Consider the following 25,852-nt stretch of genomic DNA (forward strand, 5'->3'; position numbering starts at 1 on the left):
CAGAATTTTTGGTCACGTGATGTGGTTTTCCAGAGCACACTTCCGAAGAAAGGGTTGTTTTTGTAGTGGTGTCTAAAAATATCACAGATTGACAATGAGGCTGCGATCTTTGGATTCCCTATCTGATATTTTTGTTGGTGGATAATCCTGCCAACCGATGGATAGACTTTGAGAGGCTCTTTGTTTTGCAGAACAACTAAAAACCCAAGGTAAATTACAAACATACTTGACTGAACTGTCACCATTGTCAGAGTCCAGATGGCCATGCCTATCGAAATAATATGGCACTTGGGTGAATTCCATCGCAACTGAGAGACTTTTGGAGCATATATGGAGCAGCTAGAAATGTTTTACACCACAAAGAGTGTTGTCGAAGTCCCTGATTTTGTAAACTATAATGGGGTGGTTTTAGAAAGGAAATGGGCTATTGTCTTGACTGAAGCAGGCCCCGAGGTGTATGAAATGCTGAAAATGTGCTTGTTCCCACCAAGCCAAAGGGCATGCCACAGACAGAGATTCTAACTAAGTTCGAACAGCAGTACAGACCTGAGCCCCTGAAAATTGCAGTAAGTTAATATTTTGCAACACAAAATCAATAAAATGCCGAGGGTACCAGTGAGTATATTGTAGTTTTAAAAAAGCTATCCCTTCACTGTCATTTTGGAAACTTTGTTTGTAGGATTAAAAATTGAAGGAATCAGAAGGAAGTTGTTGACAACCCCTAACTTGACTTTTGATTTAGCTTGTCAGACAGCTATGTCGATGGATATGGCCGACCAATACTCCTGAAAATTTTGCATCATTTCCAATCGTCAGACAACTGAGGTGAATTGGCTGCAGGTTAAAAGTAAAAGACAGTTGGGCCCCAAGGCCTCAGAAACTGGCCAAGGCAACAATACATTGAAGTCGTGCTATCAGTGCCTGGGACAACACATTGCTCAAAGCTGTCCATATGTGAAGGCAGAGTGTTTCTGCTGCAAGAAAACTTGGCATCTTGCAAAGGCTTGCAGACTGAAGAGTAAACTGACTCTGAATGCTAGAAGTAGAAATCGGCAGACACTACATAGCATTGAAGAGAACCGACAGGACAAGGAGGTTCTGGAGAAACACGTCATCAGGAGCACAAAGGTATCTAACAGCGATTCGCAAAGTATCATCATCCAAATAAGTGTTGCAGGAACCAGGATATCCATGGCAATCGACACTAGTCATCCATAAGCGTCATACCAGAATCATTATATCTCAACAAGTTGCGTGATTTTCGACTGGAGAAATCAAAGGTAGAGCTGCGAGGCTATTCAGGAAAGCAAATCCCTGTTGTAGGAAGTATCAGTATACCGGTGAAATACAAGGATCAATTTCAGAGCTTGCCTCTCATAGTAGTGGCATGATAGGTAGAAATTGGTTGGGATCACTGAAGCTGGATTGGAATGACATTTTTCGCGTGGAAACTAAATTTGCATCTAAAGATAATGTCATCAAGCAGTATCCAAAGGTGTCTCGTAAAACAGGCAGTCCGATCCAAGACTTCAAGGCGAGTGTCAAAGTGCAGAAGGATGTAAGACCAGTTTACTGCAAGCCACATCCCATACCATACGCACTCAAGGAGAAAATTGAGCAAGAACTCAAAAGACTAGAAACTGAGAACATTACCTCTAAGGTAGATGTAAATAATTGGACTACACCCATTGTTGTTGTACCTAAATCAAATGGTAAGGTAAGGATTATGCGGTGGCTATAATGTAACCATAAACCAAATGTAGAGATGGGCTTTGATTTTGTCAGTATTTAGGTATGACATTGAGTACAGACGATCAGCTGATCACAGTAATGCTGATGCTATGTCCAGGTTGCCATCCCCATCACAAGTTCCACCCAATAGGGAAGAAGTTATATTTTTCATACATTGATGAGTTGCCAGACACAGCTGAAGTGACTAGTAGAGCAACCAAACGTGACCCAGTTATGCCAAAGGTGTATGATTACATAGCAAATGGCTGACCAAACCAGGTATCAAAGGAAGATAGTCATCCATACTTTGTTCTTAGGATAAAGACTGTATCATATGGGGTGCAAGAGTGGTTATCCCAAATAAGTTCAGATCCAAATTATTAGAGATCTTCATGACCAGCATCTGGGAATGTGCTGGCCAAGAGTTTTACATGCAGTTACTTATGGTGAAAGGTTTAGATAAAGAGATAGAGTACACCGTCAGCCAGTGTACAACATATCAATCGGTAAGCAAGAAACTACCATCAGTACCATTACAGCCATGTAAATGACCTCCCATGGTGTGGCAAAAGTTACATGTAGATTTTGATGCAGAACTTGAAGGACAACAATTGTTCATTGTGATTGATAGCCATTCGAAATTGGTAAGAGGTGTTTTCGATGCGGAAAATAACAACAAGTAAAACACGAGACAATTTGCGAAGAATGTTTTCTTCATAAGAAATTGATAATGGGCCGCAATTTTTTTCAGAGGAATTTGCACAGTTCATGAGCACAAACGGTTTAAATCGTACCAAAGTTCCATCATAGCACCCTGCTTCAAATGGTGCAGCAGAGCACACTGTAAAAATTGTAAAACGTGCCCTCATCAAACAAATGTTGGATCCAAGAAAATGGCAGTTATCATTGGATCACAAACTGGCAAATTTTCTAGTTACTTATTGTAATACTCCTCATTCCACTACTGGTAGAACACCAGCTGAGTTGTTTCTCAAATGACATTCAGAAACCGGGTTCTCGTTGTTAAAACCAAACTTGGCACAATCATTAGAAGAGAAACAATCAAGGCAGAAAGAGAGTCATGATAGAGGTAGAGAGAGAAGTGTGAAATTGAATCAGAAGGTGAGAGTGAAGAACCATCACCATAAATGGTTAAAGTGGTTACCAGGAAGGGGAGCAAAGATATGTGGCCCTCGCAAATATTTGGTCAAGATGTTTGACCATGGAAAGGTTAGGTTTGTTCACATTCATCATATTTTACCTACAGATGTGGAAGGAGTTCAAAGTTGGGATGATTCAAGTTATTCTGATAAGTCAGATAATCTTGTTACAAGTAGAGTACCAATAACAAATCTTACATCAGATATACTGGAAACAAGTCCTAGAGAAAGTCAGAATTTAAGTCTGAGTCTGAGTCAGGCAGACAAACAGTCTGAAGTTGCAAAGAGTCCAAATATAGATCAAGGGCATCCCTTGGAGAAAAACTCTCCTCAGGCTCAGCCTAGAATGAGTCAAAGTCCTGCAACAAGATTGAAAAGTTCTGTTCAAGAACGAAGGTATCCTCTTTGAAACAGAAAATCAGTTGTAAAGTTTGATTTGTAAATGTGGAAAAATAAGTTAATATCTTTTGTGTGTATAACCATTCAAGTTATGTATAATGATTATTTTTTTATGATTAACATATTCAATAAGGAGGGAGAAGTGTAATACAGCTCCGCCTAGTGGACTATTGATATAATAACAATAAAAGGTCATGTGGCAAGGTCATGTGACACAGTTCTTGTTAAGGAGCCATCTTTTGTGTGTGCCTGTGTAGTGGTGTCTAAAGATATCACAATCCGAACCCTGTAAGACCGAAGGGGGTTTTGGGCGGGTTTCCAGACCACTGGCTTTAAAGCAAAGCAAAAAACAAACTAGGAGAGTTATCTTTCCATTTCGATATAATCATAACGAAGTGGTGTGATCAGCAAATTGTGTGAGTTAGCTAATCGCGGGGTGTGCGAACACTGCAAAGGGAGTCTACTAAAATGCAAAATTTTACACAAGATATGTACACATTCATGCAAAAATGTTCCTCCAAGAATCTAAAACTTTTGCTGAGTTTTATGCAGCTGAGTGCGTTGTGCATTGCCTTATAGCAGCTTGCTCTTCACAATCCTGCACCAGGGGAGTTAGCGTCAGACGAGGATTCATTTATCTCAACTCTCAAGTTAAGCCTTCTCTTTTTAAAGAGTCTGGCTTCTTAGCAAACACCGTTCAGCGTAGAACAGACAAATTCTTAGGCTCCTCGAGCTCCCGCTCAGTTATTGCTGTTTCTAAGCTGATTTTTTTTAATATGTGAAGCTGGAGCCATGGTTAATAAAGAGACAGAAGACTGATCTGTTTCTGAGGATAAGGCAAAAAAGAAATCTTAGAAAACCCTCAGTTCACTCAACAGGAGGGTTACAGCAAAGGTCTGTCAACTTTATTAAGCTGCAGCTATCAATTAAATAGCTAGTTGTGCCCAGTGGCACAAGACCAGTTCTGAAAATGCTAATACCCTGTACTACTTTCCTGAACTGTTAATGATTTTTGGAATGTTTGACTTAAAAGTCTATTTAGTTCAGTAGAAATCCTAGACTTTTTGCTTCTAAACATTTGCCCCATTCATCTGCGACGGTCATTTTTTTTTAAAATGAAAACAACGGAGCTCTTTTCATTGTGGGGAGTTGAGCTTTTGCAAAGCTTTTAGTAGAGTCACTTCTACAGGGAGTAGGTGTGACAATCTAGACCCTTCCTTTTCATATATGTTACTTCAGACCTGTATCGCCATTAAAATGAGATTGTACAGAAGAGAAAGGAGCATTTAATTTAAGGAAGCAACTGCTGCCAATGAACTATATTATCGACTTGGGACCGAGTGTAATGTAGCCAAGTTTGCTGATGATACAAAGATGGGAGGGAAAGCAATGTGTGAGGAGGACACAAAAAATCTGCAAAAGGGCATAGACAGGCTAAGTGAGTGGGCAAAAATTTGGCAGATGGAGTATAATGTTGGAAAGTGTGAGGTCATGCACTTTGGCAGAAAAAAACAAAGAGCAAGTTATTATTTAAATGGAGAAAGATTGCAAAGTGTCACAGTACAGCGGGACCTGGGGGTACTTGTGCATGAAACACAAAGAGATAATATGCAGGTACAGCAAGTGATCAGGAAGACCAATTGCAAAGGGGATGGAGTATAAAAGCAGGGAAGTCTTACTACAGCTATATAAGGTATTGGTGAGGCCACACCTGGAATACTGCGTGCAGTTTGGTTTCCATATTCACGAAAGGATATACTTGCTTTGGAGGCAGCGCAGAGATTCCGGGGATGAGGGGGTTGACTTAGGAGGAAAGGTTGAGTAGGTTGGGCCTCTACTCATTGAAATTCATAAGAATGAGAGGTGATCTTATCGAAAAGTATAAGATTATGAGGGGGCTTGACAAGGTGGATGCAGAGAGGATGTTTCCACTGATGGGGGAGACTAGAACTAGAGGGCACGATCTGAGAATAAGGGCCCGCCCATTTAAAACAGGTGAGGAGAAATTTCTTCTCTCAGAGGGTTGTAAATCCATGTAATTCGCTGCCTCAGAGAGCTGTGGAAGCTGGGACATTGAATAAATTTAAGACAGAAATAGACAGTTTCTTAAATGATAAGGGGATAAGGGGTTATGGGGAGCGGGCGGGGAAGTGGAGCTGAGTCCATGATCAGACCAGCCATGATCTTATTGAATGGCGGAGCAGGCTCGAGGGGCCATATGGCCTACTCCTGCTCCTATTTCTTATGTTCTTATCTTTTGTTCTTATGAACTGGAAGTAGTTGCTCATGCGCAGTTCCAGTGTTTTTTTTAAAGGAGGGTAATGTTGAGCATGCACCCTGCTTCGATGATAGGAAAGATCTTTTTATTTAAAAACAGAGAAACATATAAAACTTGAGATAAAGTTGAACCTGGATTGCTAATGGGAAAATTATGTGCGTTTTAAAAATATTATTTGCATTTCTTTATAATAAAATTATTTCCAACAAGGGAAAAGAACGCTATCTTCTCTTCTTAGGTGGCTCCCCGGAGTCAAGGATGACTTGCTTCCTCACTAATATGAGTTCTCAGGTGACTGATGAGTCCAATGCAGGATCTACAATCTCTGTGTCACAGGTGGGGCAGACGGTGGTTGGAGGGACGGGTGGGTGGGGTGCTTGGGTTGTCATGTGCTCCTTCCGCTGTTTGCGCTTGGCTTCCACGTGCTCCCGGCGAAGAGACTAGAGGTGTTCGGCGCCTTCCCAGATGCTTCTCCTCCACATTGAGCGGTCTTGGGCCAGGGATTCCCAGGTGTCGGTGGGGATGTTGCACTTTTTCAAAAAGGATTTGAGGCTGTCTTTGAAGCTTTTTCTCTGCCCTTCTGGGAATCGCTTGCTATGTCGGAGCTCGGAGTAGAGCACTTGTTTCGGGAGTTTAGTGTCGGGCATGCGGACAATGTGGCCTGTCCATCGGAGCTGGTCAAGCGTAGACAATGCTTCAATGCTGGGGATGTTGGCCTGAGCGAGAATGCTGACATTGGTGGGCCTATCCTGCCAATGGATTTACAGGATTTTGCGGAGGCAGCGTTGGTGGTACTTCTCCAGTGCTCTGAGGTGCATGTCTCTGAAGCATATAGGAAGGCGGGTATTACTACTGTCCTGTAGACCATGAGCTTGGTGCCGGGTTTGAGATCCTGGTCTTCGAACACTCTCTTCCTCTGGCAATCAAAGACTGCACTGGCATACTGAAGGCAGTGTTGGACTTCATCATTGATGTCTGTCCAAGGTCTCATCATGGATCTTGATAATCGGGGGGCAGTAGTGTGTGGTGGGGGTAGGTTGGTAGAGGACCTTTGTCTTATGGATGTTTAATGTAAGGCCCAGTCTCTCTTACGCTTGGGTGAAGGTGTTGACGATGGTTTGGAGTTCGGCCTCTGAGTGTACACATAAGAACATAAGAACATAAGAATTAGGAACAGGAGTAGGCCATCTAGCCCCTCGAGCCTGCTCCACCATTCAAAAAGATCATGGCTGATCTGGCCGTGGACTCAGCTCCACTTACCTGCCCGCTCCCCATAACCCTTAATTCCCTTCTTGGTTAAAAATCTATCTATCTGTGATTTGAATACATTCAATGAGCTAGCCTCAACTGCTTCCTTGGGCAGAGAATTCCACAGATTCACAACCCTCTGGGAGAAGAAATTCCTTCTCAACTCGGTTTTAAATTGACTCCCCCGTATTTTGAGGCTGTGCCCCCTAGTTCTAGTCTCCCCGACCAGTGGAAACAACCTCTCTGCCTCCATCTTGTCTATCCCTTTCATTATTTTAAATGTTTCTATAAGATCACCCCTCATCCTTCTGAACCCCAACGAGTAAAGACCCAGTCTACTCAATCTATCATCACAAGGTAACCCCCTCATCTCCAGAATCAGCCTAGTGAATCTACACAAACGCAAGTGTCGTCTCCATACTGTAATTCAATGACAGAGGTTGGAACAACCTTGGATCTGGACTGGAGGTGACAGAGGTTGAACAATTTCCCGTTTGTTCTGTAGTTTAGCTCCACTCCAGCGGGGAGCTTGTTGAGGGTGAGATGGAGCATTGCAGCGAGGAAGATTGAGAAGAGCATCGGTGCGATGACGCAGCCTTGCTTGACCCCGGTCTGCACATGTATTGGGTCTGTGGTGGATCTGTTGGTCAGGATCACAGCTTCATATCATTGTGAAGCAGGTGGAGGATGGTGACGTTGTAAGACACCTTTAAATAACGGGGGTGTTTATCAAGCCAATCCAATAGGAACGTTTTAATATTCGGTTCTCTGTATTTCTTGCTTGTGTTTATTCTCAAATCAGAGTCTCCACAAAACTACAAATCCTAACTTTAAAGATTGAAAATATTACAAATAATAAATAGATTTTGATCATCAAAAGCAAACAAGAGTTGGCATTTATGCGGAGCTCCATCTGTTGTGAATATTATTTTTTAAATTTGGGACCGTTATTTTTTTAATTTGGGTCCTTTGGGTAGCTTCGGTGTGTTGGCAGGAGTTGTAATAGGATTCAAGTCAATAATCCACAGGGCCAAACTTTTCTGGTTGCCATTGGCAGGTATTGGACATCATTTTTAGTACTAATTCCATTCCTTTGCCGTCTTAACCGAGACCTCCCTTTTTACAGTATATAGATGTCACATACAAAACAAACTGTCCTTAATGAAAAAGCCACTTCAGTAAAGTCTCAGTTCATTGAACTCCAATAAACTTACTGCAGCAAAAATTGTTTTAATATTCTTTAGAATGGCTACGATCTGGTTGCTCAGCAACTGGGGTCACATGTTTACAGGGTTCATGCCTGAACCAGTTGTGAAGCCATGATATGTTTGCCGATGATTTATTCAAACCCAGCTTCAGACCTGCAGTTTGCTCCCTCATTGCCTTAATGTAGCCAGGCCTTCATTCATAACTGTCAAGAACCTATTCATCTGGACTCATTCTTATTAAATCTAAAATTGTATCTAAGATGCATTTTCACGTGTATGTACACAACGACTCCCAATTTTCAAGTGCTCATCATTCTACATGTCCCAGGAGCAAATATTCCGGAGTTTTGAGAGCATTTGTTCTGGTAAAGTATTTCTTTAGCCATCCAACTGTAGGAGTCACGCTCACGTTCCGAATAAGTTGCTTACGAACATAATTGAGTCATCAAGCTGTGAAACTGACAGCTGATGCAGGCGTGAAGCAGAAACTACAAAAATCAAGTGGGCAATTAGTGCAATCAGAGAGGGGGCGCTAATAGAGTCAAATAACACCCAGGCGCACCTTCTCATCAACAATCTTTTTAAGATAATGGGAAGAAAATTTTATCACTTCATTTTGACGACAAGCCTTTATTAATATGCTTTGCAGTGTTTATTGAGAAAGATAACAGGCAGTATTTATTATATTAATTTCAGCCACAAAAAAAAAGAGGTTTATAAAAATATATTGACTCACGCACTAACAAGGTTGAATCACTGAATCATTCATGTGTTTTTTTTGAATGCTCAAAATGAGACGGATTTTTCAACAGACAAGGAAGATATTTGGGTTATCTATAAATTAGAGATAGTTCACTTTCACTAATGACTTTTACGCAAAATTTCAAAATGTCGTGTCGGATTTGTGCATCAATGAGACATGAGCGAGAAAATGACAAGAACATGTAACTTAATCCGAAAGTATTTGTTAAGTGGTAAAAGATCAAAAGCAGAACAAGACTGAGAGACGGCGTACAGACAACTTAAAGGCTGCAGGTAGCAGGGGTTCACAGGGGACAGAGCCCGAATCTTTTCCATTACTCGTTCACGGCCCGAGATTTAGTGTTGTCAGCTCGCCACGAACTTATTTATTTATTTATTCGTTCACGGGATGTGGGCGTCACTGCCAAGGCCAACAGTTATTGTCCATCCCTAATTGCCCTTGAGAAGGTGGTGGTGAGCCGCCTTCTTGAACCGCTGCAGTCCGTGTGGTGAAGGTACTCCCACAGTGCTGTTAGGAAGGGAGTTCCAGGATTTTGACCCAGTGGCAATGAAGGAACGGTGATACATTTTCAAGTCAAAATGGTGTGTGACTTGGAGGGCAACCTGGAGGTGATGGTGCTCCCATGCGCCTGCTGCCCTTGGCCTTCTGGGTGGTCGAGGTCGCGGGTTTGGGAGGTGCTGCCGAAGAAGCCTTGGCGAGTTGTGTGTACCATCCATCCTGTGAATGGTACACAGTGCAGCCACACAGAGTGATTATTTGCACTCGTTTTTTGAGCGTCCTTCTGCACCTACGTGCTCTGACTCGTCCCCCGTGCTCCCGTGCATGCGCAGACTCCTCGAGCCCGAAAATGGAAGTTGTGCCTGCATCGTGAGGAGCTGTGCCGCATGGAGCTGCTTCTAGCTTTTGGATTATCTTCAGGACTTTTGCCCAGAATATCATTGTGTTTATCTATATAAACATTTTCGTGGCCTTTGTGGACATCGGAGGTGGGAGAGAGTGAGATTGGCGGGGTGGCGGGGGGGGGGGGGGGGGGAGAGAGAGACTGGGGTGGGGGAGGGAGAGAGACTGGGAACTGGGGAGAGAGTTAGACTGGGGGGGTGAGTGAGAAAGACTGGGTGGAGAGTGAGAGATACTGGGGGTGAGTGAGACAGACTGGGAGAGAGAGTGAGAGAGACTGGGGAGAGAGAGAGTGAGTGAGAGTGGGACAGAGAGGCAGAGACACTGGTGGGAGAGTGTGATAGACTGGAGAGAGAGAGAGAGGGGATGTGGCAGAGGGGATCGGAGGGGAGAGAGGGAACTCGGGGAAGACGGATCACGTTCTTCCAACCCCCTTTACACCCACACCTGATTTCTCGGAAAGCTTGGTGCGTTTGTGATAAGGGATTGGATTGGATGAAATTCGGAAGTCACAACACTGTCACTATTCACTTCATACCCAATAAACCTGTTAACAATTCGTGACCCACACACAATGCTCCATCTATGGTGTGGCGGGGTTGGGGGGGTTGAGTGGTGGGGTAAGGTCAGGAACTTGGACTGGTGGGGGAATGAACTTGGGCTGGGGGTGGTCAGGAACTTGGGCTGGGGTGGCATGAACTTGGGCTGGGGTGGTCAGGAACTTCGGCAGGCAGAGGGGAGCTCTCTCCAGTCTGGAGTCGGCAGTCAGAATGGCTCGAATTACACTTTGCAAAGTCACTGAGAACTTGGGCTGGGTGGTACTAATTACACATTCCAGAGAAACTTCTGAGTGTGTTTTATCCTCCAAGGAGACCAATCAGCAATCAGGTCATGTGATCACAGCGACCCAATCAGAACATTTTTCTAGTGCAAATAACTACGTCCGCAGATACATTACACCTGTGGTGGAGGGAGTGAATGTTTAAGGTGGTGGATGGGGTGCCAATCAAGCAGTTGCTTTGTCCTGGATGGTGTCGAGCTTCTTGAGTGTTGATGGAGCTGCACTCATCCAGGCAAGTGGAGAGTATTCCATGTCACTCCTGACTAAAGATAATCTCCTGGGTACCACTGCTTCTCCTAGTTTGGGTTCATCTGCAAATCTTACCAATTTGCGTTGAGCTTCTGAGTCCAAGGCATTGATGTATATTAGGAGTAACAGTGGTTCCAGCATCCACGGGCCAGCCTGTTTAGTACTTCTTAACTATAGATAAGCACTGTAAAACTTGGTGGAACTCAAGGTCTCGCTTCCTGATGGAATGCATGCTAGAATGCAGAGAGGTCAGTGAGGTCTTGACCACAACCTTTCAAATATCCCAAGATGAAGTTGTGCCAGAGAACTGGAGAGTTGCTAATAGCATCATCTTTCTCACCAGCTGTTTACTCAGGCTGAACCAAATGGTGCAAAACCTTGGTACACTATTTGATTCTAAACTACGTCTCAAATCCCACATCCTACCCATTGCAAAAGCTGCTTACTTCCACCTCTGTCATCTTAGTGAGCTTCTCAACACCCCCTTCATGGCATTGACATCCATCTTCCTTTCCGACCGACTAAAATGTCCTCCTAAAGCCACTTATAGTCCCCTTCACAGTTAACCATGCTTCCTATTCTTATATCAGAATGTTCTTAGCACTTGATAACTTTAGTGGTCAACCCTGACTAAATTTAAAGGGAAAGAGGGGGAGATTTTTTTCAAACTTCAGTCTATACTGTCAAGTTATTGTTCAATTCTATCAGCCCCGGCAATGTTTCTTCCTCAAGTCCATCACCATGGCAATGATGAAGAAGGATTTGAACAAAAGACCTCACAGCTCTCAGCCATCTTAGACCATAGATCCCTAATTGTTTTAACCCCTCCCATTGTCGGCTACTGGACTTCTTCATTTGACCCACTTCTTTAATAAGCTACTTAATATCTTATCGTCCGGTCTATCATCACCTGAAAACAAATCAATAGAATCATCAATAGTCCAGGAAAAGTTAATATTTCCCCTTTCTCAAAGAGTACTTTAAGCACTTTTCTACCATTTTGAAATACTCTTCAATAAATCTTAGCGTTACTTTTATCAAACCATTAAGTATGCATGGGTTTTTGTGAAGACACAAACTGAGATTCATAGGACTTGAGGGCGTGTGGATTTTCTGTGCTGGCGAGAGGAGTCTTGTCCAATTATTTCCATGCCTTGTTTCCTTTGCGAATCAAAAGAAAGAAGGCATTTGTCAAATGCAAAGATCAAACATAATAGCACAAACAAATGCATACCTTAAATCATCTAACACTCCTCATGATTAAATACTTTGTAAGGAAGGAACGGCCAGCCATTCTGCTAATTATTCAATCAATACATGCCCTAAGACTATTGGTAGAGATATGGATTTCTTATGGGAACATAGGAATGCACAGGACTAAAAGAAAAAGATCGTTGTGCTCCCTCTGGCTGGTCCCAGTGTCTAATAAATATCATGACCTACATTACCTCTTATATCCCTCCATCAAGTTATTCACCAACAACAATGTTGGGCTAAAAAGGAGACTTCTCTCCCTCAAGGTGGACTAACTGAGATAGTTAATCGACACCTCGTCCAGCTTCCCATTGCATAATGACCACAGAAGTAAACAAATGAAACTTCAAGTTTACCGGTTTTATTACGAGCAATGCACGAGAAGCCTAAAACCTCTGAAATACATGAATTTTCTAGTCGAACTTATACAGGTTTCGGAGAGGAGCACCCTCCTACAAAATCATCGATAGGTCTAATTCTATCAGCGAAGTTACATTGATTTGTCGACTCTTATCAGACTGACTCTGAATGGTACAATTGTCGATCTCCCAAGGCACTAATGTCCTTTAGGGAAGGAAACCTACCATCCGTTCCTAGTCTTATCTATATATGATTTCAGTCCCACATCAACATGGTTGACTCTTAACTTGCCTCGGAAGCTACTCAAGGGCAACTAGGGATAGCCCTTGCCAGTAGTGCCCACATCCTGAGAATGAATCATAAAAAAGTACTTTACAGAGGCATAATTAGACAATAATGGACACCGAGCCAAAGGAGGAGTTACTAGGAGGGGGCAACCAAAATCTTAGTCAAAGAGGTGGTTTTTAAGGAGATTCTTAAAAGAAACGGAGGTGGAGAGTTGGAGAGTTTTATGGAGCCAATTCCAGAGCATGTGAAAGTGGATAAAAGCAAGGTTAGTCCCACTCAGCTGGATAATGGAGGAGAGGCATTGGAGGATGGTGCGGTTGACCATGTCAAAGGGCACAGATAGGTCGAGGAGAAGGAATTGTGCACCACAGCCACAGGGGATGTGATTTGTGACATTGATTAGGGGCGTTTCAGTGCTGTGGCAGGGATAGTAACCCGATTGGAGAGATTCAAACATTGAGTTATGGAAATGATGGGCGTGGACTTGGGAGGCGACAATGCATTTAATGACTTTGGCGAGGAACAGGAGGTTGGAGATGGGATATTAGTTTGCAAGGACAGAGGAGTTGAAAGTGGATTTTTGAGTGGCTTAGGCTACCGCCAATTTTCTGCCACCGCTGAAGGTGAAAATCTATTCCTATATGTTTAACATAAGCACAGATTGTACAAGAGTGCATAACCTTCAACTTTGAAGAGGGGAATGAAAAGACAGTTTAGATTGAATTACTTTATGTAGCGGCTGGTGAATGTATAGAATCATAGAATCATAGAATGGTTACATAGAAACATAGAAACATAGAAAATAGGTGCAGGAGTAGGCCATTCGGCCCTTCTAGCCTGCACCGCCATTCAATGAGTTCATGGCTGAACATTCAACTTCAGTACCCCATTCCTGCTTTCTCGCCATACCCCTTGATCCCCCTAGCAGTAAGGACCTCATCTAACTCCTTTTTGAATATATTTAGTGAATTGGCCTCAACAACTTTCTGTGGTAGAGAATTCCACAAGTTCACCACTCTCTGGGTGAAGAAGTTCCTCCGCATCTCGGTCCTAAATGGCTTACCCCTTATCCTTAGACTGTGACCCCTGGTTCTGGACTTCCCCAACATTGGGAACATTCTTCCTGCATCTAACCTGTCTAACCCTGTCAGAATTTTATATGTTTCTATGAGGTCCCCTCTCATTCTTCTGAACTCCAGTGAATACAAGCCCAGTTGATCCAGTCTTTCTTGATAGGTCAGTCCCGCCATCCCGGGAATAAGTCTGGTGAACCTTCGCTGCACTCCCTCAATAGCAAGAATGTCCTTCCTCAGGTTAGGAGACCAAAACTGTACACAATACTCCAGGTGTGGCCTCACCAATGCCCTGTACAACTGTAGCAACACCTCCCTGCCCCTGTACTCAAATCCCCTTGCTATGAAGGCCAACATGCCATTTGCTTTCTTAACCGCCTGCTGCACCTGCATGCCAACCTTCAATGACTGATGTACCATGACACCCAGGTCTCTTTGCACCTCCCCTTTTCCTAATCTGTCACCATTCAGATAATAGTCTGTCTCTCTGTTTTTACCACCAAAGTGGATAACCTCACATTTATCCACATTATACTTCATCTGCCATGCATTTGCCCACTCACCTAACCTATCCAAGTCGCTCTGCAGCCTCACAGCATCCTCCTCGCAGCTCACACTGCCACCCAACTTAGTGTCATCCGCAAATTTGGAGATACTACATTTAACCCCCTCATCTAAATCATTAATGTACAGTGTAAACAGCTGGGGCCCCAGCACAGAACCTTGCGGTACCCCACTAGTCACTGCCTGCCATTCTGAAAAGTACCCATTTACTCCTACTCTTTGCTTCCTGTCTGACAACCAGTTCTCAATCCATGTCAGTACACTACCCCCAATCCCATGTGCTCTAACTTTGCACATCAATCTCTTGTGTGGGACCTTGTCGAACGCCTTCTGAAAGTCCAAATATACCACATCAACTGGTTCTCCCTTATCCACTCTACTGGAAACATCCTCAAAAAATTCCAGAAGATTTGTCAAGCATGATTTCCCTTTCACAAATCCATGCTGACTTGGACCTATCATGTCACCTCTTTCCAAATGCACTGCTATGACATCCTTAATAATTGATTCCATCATTTTACCCACTACCGATGTCAGGCTGACCGGTCTATAATTCCCTGTTTTCTCTCTCCCTCCTTTTTTAAAAAGTGGGTTTAGATTGGCTACCCTCCACTCCATAGGAACTGATCCAGAGTTACAGCACAGAAGGAGGCCATTTGGCCTGTCAAACCCGTGTTGGCTCTCTGCAAAAGCCCCTCAGCTAGTCCCACTCCCCCGCCCTTTCTCCATAGCCCTGCATTTTTTTTTCCTTCAGGTTTTTATCTAACTCCCTTTTGAAAGCCACGATTGAATCGGCCTTTCAGGCAGTACATTCCAGAACCTAACCACTCGCTGTGTAAACAAGTTTTTTCTCATGTCACCTTTGGTTCTTCTACCAATCACCTTAAATCTGTGTCCTCTGGTTCTCAACCATTCCGCCAATGGGACCAGCTTCTCTCTATCTACTCTGTCTAGACCCCTCATGATTTTGAACACCTCTATCAAATCTCCTCTCAACCTTCTCTGCTCCAAGGAGAACAACCCCAGCTTCTCCAGTCTATCCATGTAACTGAAGTCCCTCATCCCTGGAATCATTTTTGTAAATCTTTTCTGCACCCTCTCGAAGGCCTTCACATCCTTCCTAAAGTGTGGGGCCCAGAATTGAACACAATACTCCAGTTGAGGCCAGACCAGTGTTTTATAAAGGTTCATCATAACTTCCTTGCTTTTGTATTCTATGCCTCATGAAGCCCAGGATCCCATATGCTGTTTTAACCACTTTTTGAATCTGCCTTGTCAACTTCAACGAGTTGTGCACATATACCCCTCGGAAAAGGGGAGGTGCAACGAGACCTGGGTGTCATGGTACATCAGTCATTGAAGGTTGGCATGCAGGTACAGCAGGCGGTGAAAAAGGCAAATGGCATGTTGGCATTCATAGCTAGGGTATAGGAGCAGGGAGGTCTTACTGCAGTTTGGTGAGGCCTCACCTGGAATATTGTGTTCAGTTTAGGTCTCCTAATCTGAGGAAGGATGTTCTTGCTATTGAGGGAGTGCAGCGAAGATTCACCAGACTGATTCCCGGGATGGCAGGACTGACATATGAGGAGAGATTGGCTCGACTGGGCCTGTATTCACTGGAGTTTAGAAGGATGAGAGGGGATCTCATAGAAACATATAAAATTCTGACGGGACTGGATAGGTTAGATGCAGGAAGAATGTTCCCTATGTTGGGGAAGTCCAGAGCCAGGGGACATAGTCTAAGGATAAGGGGTAAGCCATTTAGGACTGAGATGAGGAGAAACTTCTTCACTCAGAGAGTTGTTAACCTGTGGAATTCCCGACCGCAGAGAGTTGTTGATGCCAGTTCATTGGATATATTCAAGAGAGAGAGTAAGATATAGCCCTTACGGCTAAAGGGATCAAGGAGTATGGAGAGAAAGCAGGAAAGGGGTACTGAGGGAATGATCAGCCATGATCTTATTGAATGGTGGGCCGAATGGCCTGCTCCTGCACCTATTTTCTATGTTTCTATGTCTCCCTGTGCCTGCACCCCCTTTAGAATTGTGCCCTTTAGTTTATATTGGCTCTCCTCGTTCTTCCCACCAAAATGTATCATTTTACACTTTTCTGCATTCAATTTCATCTACCAGGTGTCCGCCCATTCCATCTGGAGAATGATCAGTTACCCACTCCAGATATCCTGCAATGTGTGCACAAACTGGACATCCTGCAATGTTTGCACATACTGGACATCCCGCATTGTATACATAGACAGGAGATCTTACATTGCGTACACGGCAAACAGGACATGCTGCTTTGCTTGCACAGATAGGACATCCTGCATTGTATGCATGGATAGGAGATCCTGCATTGTGACATCCTACGTTACACAGGAACATAAGAATGTTCTAAATGCAAAGTGATGTTGTACTGCAGTCCCAGAAAAGACCATTGCAGCCCATTTAATTGGTCCAAGATTCAGTCAATGGCCAAAAATTCAGCAAGGCTCCACAGTTGGAGTTGTGAAGTTATGACTGCAAATATAAAGCAAGCTGCATCCTCATATTCATGATCCCGGAAGCACACGTATACAAAAACATATAGTGAAAAGTTGCCTCTCTGGTATTGGCTGTGCGACCTACAATGTGGGGTGCACTTGGGAAAAGAAGTTTTATCTCTATAATCCAAGATTCTGCAATCCCTGGTAACAAGGTTATCCATGTGATTGCTAATGAAGAAGAAAGCTGTAGACTGCAGGAAGATATCAATCAACTGGTCAGGTGGGTGGAAAAGTAGTAAATGGAATTCAATCCAGAGAAGTGTGAGGTAATGCATTTGGGGAGGGCTAACAAGGCAAGGGAATACACATTAAATGGTAGGTTACTAATAAGTGTAGAGAAACAGAGGGACCTTGGAGTGCATGTCCACAGATCCCTGAAGGTAACACGATAGGTAGATAAGGTGGTTAAGAAGGCATACGGAATACTTGCCTTTATTAGCTGAGGCATAGAATATAAGAGCAGGGAGGTTATACTTGAACTGTATAAAACACCAGTTAGGCCACAGCTAGAGTACTGCTTACAGTTATGGTCACCACATTACAGAAAGGACATGATTGCACTAGAGAGGGTACAGAGGAGATTTATGAGGATGTTGGCAGGACTGGAGAATTTTAGCTTTTGAGGAAAGATTGGATAAGAACATAAGAAATAGGAGCAGGCGTAGGCCATACGGCCCCTTGAGCCTGCTCCGCCATTTAATACGATCATGGCTGATCTGATCATGAACTCAGGTCCACTTTCCTGCCCGCTCCCCATAACCCCTTCTCTGTTAAGAAACTGTCTATCCCTGTCTTAAATTTATTCAATGTCCCAGCTTCCACAGCTCTCTGAAACAACAAATTCCACAGATGTACAACCCTCTGAGAAAATAAATTTCTCCTCATCTCAGTTTTAAATGGGCGGCCCCTTATTCTAAGATTATGCCTCCTAGTTCTAGTCTCTTCCATCAGTGGAAACATCCTCTCTGCATCCACCTTGTCAAGCCCCCTCATAATCTTATACGTTTTGATAAGATCACTTCTCATTCTTCTGAATTCCAATGAGTAGAGACCCAATCTACTCAATCTTTCCTCATAAGTCAACTCCCTCATCTCCGGAATCAATCTTGTGAACCTTCTCTGAACTGCCTCCAAAGCAAGTATATCCTTTCTTAAATATGGAAACCAAAATTGCATGCAATATTTCAGGTGTGGCCTCACCAATACTTTGTATAACTGTAGCAAGACTTCCCTGCTTTTATACTCCATCCCCTTTGCAATAAAGACCAAGATTCCATTGGCCTTCCTGATCACTTGCTGTACCCGCATACTTACCTTTTGTGTTTCATGCACAAGTACCCCCAGGTCCCGCTGTACTGCAGCACTTTGCAATCTTTTCCATTTAAATAATAACTTGCTCTTTGATTTTTTTCTGCAAAAGTGCATGACCTCACACTTTCCAAACTCCATCTACCAAACTTTTGCCCACCCACTTAGCTTGTCTATGAACTTTTGCAGATTTTGTGTGTCCTCCTTACACATTGCTTTTCCTCCCATCTTTGTATCGTCAGCAAACTTGGCTACGTTACACTCAGTCCCTTCTTTCAAGTCGTTAATATAGATTGTAAATAGTTGGGGTCCCAGCACTGATCCCTGCGGCACCCCACTAATTACTGATTGCCAACCCGAGAATGAGCCATTTATTCCGACTCTCTGTGTTCTGTTCGTTAGCCATCCTCTATACATACTAATATATTATCCCCAACCCCGTGAACTTTTATCTTGTGCAGTAACCTTTTATGTGGCACCTTGTCAAATGCCTTCTGAAAGTCCAAATACACCACATCCACCCTGTTCGTTACATCCTCAAAGAATTCCAACAAATTTGTCAAACATGACTTCCCCTTCATAAATCCATGCTGACTCTGCCCGACTGAATTATGTTTTTCCAAATGACATGCTACTGCTTCTTTAATAATGAACTCCAACATTTTCCCAACTACAGATGTTAGGCTAACTGGATTATAGTTTCCTGCTTTTTGTCTGCCTCCTTTTTTAAATAGGGGTGTTACATTTGCAGTTTTCCAATCTGCTGGGACCACCTCAGAATCCAGGGAATTTTGGTAAATTACAACCAATGCATCCACTATCCGTGCCATTACTTCTCTTAAGATACTAGGATGCAAGCGATCAGGTCCAGGATCAGGTCCAAGATCACTAGATATGCATAGGTTGGAGTTGTTTTCATTGGAACAGAGGAGGCTGAGGGGAGATCTAATTGAGGTTTATAAAATTATGAGGAGCCTAGCTAGAATGAATAGGGAGGACCTATTTTCCTTAGCAGAGAGGTCAATAACCAGGGGGCAAAGATTTAAAGTAATTGGTAGAAGGATTAGAGGGGAGTTGAGGAGAAATATTTTTACTCAGATGGTCGGGGTCTGAAAGGCTGGTAGAGGCAGAAACATTCTTAGATATGCACTTGAAGTGCTGCAACCTACAGGACTATGGACCAAGGAAAGTGGGATTAGGCTGGATAGCTCTTTTTGGCTGGCTCAAATACAATGGGCCTCCTTCCGTGCCATAAATTTCTATGATTCTAAGATCACAAGATACGGAAGAGGAAACCCACTCAGACATTCTGTATCCATTTAGAAGGACGCTACAGTCATCAACATAACTATGTGTGTGGACCTCCCTTACACTTGCACTTATAATTGCACAGCACACAGCTGTCTCACACCAATACCACTTGACAGAGAATGGAGTAACATTTCAGTGTGGTGCTGAATCCAGTTTAGCAAGTGTTCAGGGAGCTCAGTGGATCTTGAACATTTTCTAAACTTACACATAATGCTTTTTAAGGTTGTGGGTTCAAGCCTCACTGCAGAAACTTGAGCACAAAATCTGCACCCTCGTTCAATGCAGTACTGAGGGAGTGCTGCAGTGTCGGAGGTATCATCTTTTGGATGACACGTTAAACCGAGGACCTATCTGCTCTCTCGGGTGGAAGTAAAAGATCCCATGGCATTATTTCGAAGACGTACAGGGAAGGTTTCCAATAGTTATCCCTCGGATCAACACCTAAAAGCAAATTATCTGGCTGTTTGTGGGAGCTTGCTGTGTGCAACATGGATGCCACATTTCTCACGTTACAATAGTTGCTACACTTCAAAAGTACTGAATTGGCTGTAAAGCGCTTTGGGACATGCTGAGGTCATGAAAGACACTAAGTAAATGCAAGTATTTCTTTCTTTTGATGTGTTGATGTGTGGAATGTTTTGCATTTGCTCTTGCTGCTGTGGCTCAGTGGGTAGCACACTCGCCTCTGAGTTTGAAGGTTGTGGGTTCAAGTCCCACTCCAGGGACTTAAGCACATAATCTAGGCTGACTCTCAAGTGCAGAGCTGAGGGAGTGCTGCACTTTCGGCTGTGCTGTCTTTTGGATGAGATGTTAAACCAAGGCCCCGTCTGCCCCCTCAGGTGAATGTAAAAGATCCCATGGCACTATTTCAAAGAAGAGCAGGGGAGTTATCCCTTGGCTGTCCTAGCCTACCGCTGAGGTTTCAACAACTAGACTGTCACTATTGCGTTGTTAATTTGTCTTTCTTTGTACATCAAGGAAACTGTTATATATGTAAATTTGTACTTATTCTGTACAGCCACCAGAGGGCTCATCCCCTGGAGTCCCAAGGGATCCCATAATCCCTTGGGAGCAGAGGTATTTAAGGAGGCTTCACAGGTTGGAGAGGCACTCTGGAGAACTGCAATAAAAGACTACAGTCGCACTTTACTTTGAGCTCACAGTATCCAGTTAGACTCTTTATTCATACATAACAACTGGTGACGAGATACAGATAACGAACCCAACAATGCAGAGAACAGTGGGCATCCTGGAGAAATTCTCGGAGGGAGATGATTGGGAAACTTTGTGGAGTGACTCGACCAATACTTCGTGGCCAATGAACTGGAAGGAGAAGCGAATGCTGCCAAACAAAGAGCGATTCTCCTCACCGTCTACGGGGCATCAACGTATGGCCTCATGAAAAATCTGCTTGCTCCAGCGAAACCCACAGAGAGATTGTATGATGATTTGTGCACACTGGTCCGGGAGCATTTGAACCCGAAGGAAAGCGTTCTGATGGCGAGGTATCGGTTCTATACCTACAAAAGGTCTGAAGGCCAGGAAGTGGCGAGTTATGTCGCCGAGCTAAGATGCCTTGCAGGACATTGCGAATTTGAAGGACATTTGGAGCACATGCTCAGAGATGTTTTGGAATTGGCATTGGCCATGAAATGATACTTCGCAAACCTTTGACTGTAAAGACCCAACCTTGAGTAAGGCCATAGCGATAGCCCAGGGGTTCATTGCCACCAGTGACAATACAAAGCAAATCTCTCAGCACACGAGTGCTGCTACAAGTACTGTGAACAAAGTGGTGTTGTTTGCAAATCGCAACGTACAGGGCAGGCCCCATATGCCTGCAGCTGCATGTCCGCAGATGTCTCAGAGTCCACCATCAAGGGTGATGAATGCAAGGCCATTAACACCTTGTTGGCGCTGCGGAGGTGATCATCATTTCCATTCATGCCACTTCAAAGGGTACATTTGCAAGGGCTGTGGAACAATGGGACACCGCCAATGTATGTGCAGGCGAGCTGCAAATCCTGTTAATCCTGCAAACCACCATGTTGTAGAGGAAGACAGATCCATGGCGGATCACGATGAACCAGAGCCTCACACCGAGGAGGCAGAGGTATATGGGGTGTACACATTTACCACAAAGTGTCCCCTGATAATGCTGAAAGTTGAACTAAATGGACTCCCAGTGTCAATGGAACTGGACCCGGGCGCGAGCAAGTCCATCATGAGCAAAAAGACTTTTGAAAAATTGTGGTGCAGCAAGGCCTCAAGGCCAGTCTTGACTCCAATTCGCACGAAACTAAGAACTTACACAAAGGAACTGATTCCCATAATCAGCAGTGCTACTGTAAAGGTCTCCTACAATGGAGCGGTGCACAAGCTACCGCTCTGGGTGGTACCGGTCGATGGTCCCACGCCACTCAGCAGGAGCTGGCTGGGAAAGATACGCTGGAACTGGGACGACGTCCGAGCGCTCGCTGATGACACTTCGTGTGCCCAGGTCTTAAACAAATTCCCTTCGCTGTTCGAACCAGGCATCGGGAAGTTCCAAGGAGCAAAAGTGCAGATCCACTTAATTCCGGGGACACGACCCATTCATCACAAGGCAAGAGCAGTACCGTACATGATGACAGAAAGGGTAGAGATCGAGCTGGACTGGCTGCAACGTGAGGGCATAATTTCGCTGATTGAATTCAACAAGTGGACCAGTCCGATTGTTCCAGTCCTCAAGGGAGATGGTACCGTCAGAATCTGTGGTGATTACAAAATAACTATCAATCGTTTCTCCCTGCAGGATCAATAACCACTAACAAAGGCTGACGACCTTTTTGCAACGCTGGCGAAAGGAAAGACGTTCACAAAGCTGGACTTGACTTCGGCCTACATGACACAGGAACTGGAGGAATCATCGAAGGCCCTCACCTGCATCAACACGCACAAAGGTCTCTTCATTTATAACAGATGCCCGTTTGGAATTCGATCAGCGGCGGCGATATTCCAGAGAAACATGGAAAGCTTACTGAAGTCGGTCCCGCGCACGGTGGTCTTCCAGGACAGCATCTTGGTTACAGGTTGAGACACAGTCCTGGAGGAGGTTCTTAGTCGACTAAACCGTGTAGGGCTCAGGTTAAAACGCTCGAAGTGCGTTTTCCTGGCGCCTGAAGTGGAGTTCCTGGGGAGAAGAATCGCAGCGGACAGCATCAAGCGCACCGATTCGAAGACAGACACAATCGAGAACGCACCGAGGCCACAGAATTTGACGGAGCTGTGGTCGTTTCTAGGATTCCTGACCTATTTTGGTAACTTCTTACCGGGTCTCAGCACACTGTTAGAACCACTGCACACCTTACTGCGTAAAGGAGTCGAATGGGCATGGGGCAAAAGCCAAGAAAATGCCTTTGTGAAAGCTGGAAAACTGTTATGCTCAAACAAATTGCTTGTGCTGTATGATCTATGTAAGCGTTTGGTACTAGCATGTGATGCATCATCGTATGCCGTCGGGTGTGGTTTGCAACAAGCTAATGATTTGGGGAAATTGCAACCAGTTGCTTATGCATCCAGGAGTCTGTCTAAGGCTGAGAGCGCCTACAGCATGATTGAAAAAGAAGCGTTAGCATGTGTCTATGGGGTAAAGAAAATGCATCAATACCTGTTTGGGCTAAAAGTTGAATTGGAAACTTACCATAAGCCACTAATATCCCTGTTTTCCGAGAGTAAGGGGATAAATACCAACGCATCGGCCCGTGTCCAGAGATGGCGCTCACGTTGTCCACGTATAACTACGCTATCCGCCACAGGCCAGGCACAGGAAACTGAGCCGATGCTCTTAGTAGGCTGCCTTCTTTGGGGAAATCGGGTAGTGGTTCCCAAGAAGAGCAGAGACACCTTCATCAGTGATCTCCACAGTACCCACCTAGGCATCATAATGATGAAAGTTGTGGTGTATGTGGGCACCTTTAGCAATGACTCCACGAGGCAGGGTATGGTACTTAAACTGGTGCAGACCTGCAGTCCTTTATTAGCAGCTCCTGAGTGACGACAACAAGCTGTGTGTTCCTTTTTATACTGGGTTACCTGCCGTGTGCAGGCATCCCCTGGGTCTCCAGCAACAGCACCCTCTAGTGTACCGATAAGGTGTGTACAGTACAAGGATACATTCAATGTTGCATGACAGTGTTACAGACATCACACAGTGAACAGGCATGGCTACTCAACAAAAGCGATAGCCAGATCCCACGTGTGATGGCCCGGTATCGATGTGGACTTAGAGTCCTGCATGCACAAATGTAACACATGTTCGCAGTTAAGCAATGCACCCAGGGAGGCACCATTAAGTTTATGGTCTTGGCCCTCCAAACTGTGGTCTAGGGTCCATGTTGACTATGCAGGCCCGTTCTTGGGTAAAATGTTCCTTGTGGTTGTAGATGCGTACTCCTAGTGGATTGAATGTGACATAATATCGGCAAGCACATCCGCTGCCACTACTGAATGCCTGCGGGCCATGTTTGCCACGCACGGACTTGCCAATGTCCTTGTGAGCGTCAACAGGCCTTGTTTTACCAGTGTCGAGTTCAAGAATTCATGACCCGCAACGGGATCAAACATGTCACATCTGCCCCGTTCAAACCAGCATCCAATGGTCAGGCACAGAGAGCAGTGCAAACTATCAAGCAGGGCTTGAAGAGGGTAACTGAAGGCTCACTGCAGACTCGCCTATCCCTATCCTGCTTAGCTACCGCACGAGACCGCTCTCACTCACTGGGATTCCACCTGCTGAACTGCTCATGAAAAGGGCACTTAAGACAAGATTCTCGTTAGTTCACCCTGATCTACACAAAGAGGTAGAGAGCAGGCGGCTTCAACAAAGTACATATCATGATAGCGCAAATGTGTCACGCAAAATTGAAATCAATGATCCTGTATTTGTATTGAATTATAGACAAGGTTCCAAGTGGCTTTCCGGCACCATTGTGGCCAAAGAGGGGAGCAGGGTGTTTCGGGTCAAACTTTCAAATGGACTCATTCATCAGAAACACTTGGATTAAATCAAACTCAGATTCACGGACTACCCTGAGCAACCCACTTTGGACCCTACCTTCTTTGACCCCACAACATACACACCAGTGGCAACCAACACCACGGTTGGCCACGAAGCAGAACCCATCATCTGCAGAAGCTCAGCAGAACTCACCACATCAGGCAGCCCAGCAAGGCCAGCTGCACAGCAGCCCAGCGAGAGCCCAACAGATGGTTCACCAATACCAGCATTTGCACCTAGACGATCAACCAGGGAAAGAAGGGCCCCAGATCGACTCACCTTGTAAATAGTTACACCGTTGACTTTTGGGGGGGGGGGAGTGTTGTTATATATGTAAACTTGTATTTAACTTGTACAGCCAGCAGAGGGCTCGTCCTCTGGAGTCCCAAGGGATCCCATAATCCTTTGGGAGCACAGTTACTTAAGGAGGCCTCACAAGCTGGAGAGGCACTCTGGAGACCTGCAATAAAAGACTATGGTCACACTTTACTTTGAGCTCACAGTATCCAATCAGACTCTTTCTTCATACATAACATTATCCATAATGTCCTGGACAATATTTATTCCTCAATCAACATAACAAACAAAGAGATTATCTGGTCATTATCACATTGCTGTTTGTGGGAGTTTGCTGTGCACAAGTTGGCTGCCGTGTTTCCCGCATTGCAACAGTGACTACACTCCAAAAGTAATTTATTGGCTGTAAAGTGCTTTGAGACATCCGGTGATTGTGAAAGGCGCTATATAAATTCAAGTCTTTTTTTATAGTATTTGAAGTTTACCTTTTGGGAGCAGAGCTCTGTACACATGTTTAAAGAAGCATTGACAGAGTTGTCTCTCACACCAGAGAGTCAGATTCACAGCCAGGAGTATAACCAAGGTGCTACTGACTGCGATACTGATCGGAGGTTGGTAGATACTGTATGATTGCAGCCTTATGTTTGTGAAAATTAAAGACAAAGCTGATTAGACCCTTGAGCAGCTAACTTGGGAATAGATTGCACCTACCAGTAACTACTAACACCAGGGGCAGACTGTACATTTGCTTCAGGGCCAGTGTTTCTAAGCTACTGGAGAGGTTTTAAAAGAGTGGGTAAAGGTGGCAGGTGCAAACATACCAATACACTTCCCATTGAGGACCTTGAGAAAAACATTGGAGGGGTGTGATTTACCAAATGCAGAAAGTGTGTTCTGCTTGAGCAATTGTTGGGTCGGGGGATGAAATTACAGGGCTGGAAGAATTCAATTCCTCCCACTGTATTGAATTATGCTAATATTAGACACAGCAAAGGTTAAAAAAAGATCAGCTTTTTAGATGCAGGACAGGCTGGGGAGGGTGC

This window comes from Pristiophorus japonicus, chromosome 8 (assembly GCF_044704955.1).
Source record: "Pristiophorus japonicus isolate sPriJap1 chromosome 8, sPriJap1.hap1, whole genome shotgun sequence".
Classification (NCBI taxonomy): Eukaryota; Metazoa; Chordata; class Chondrichthyes; family Pristiophoridae; genus Pristiophorus; species Pristiophorus japonicus.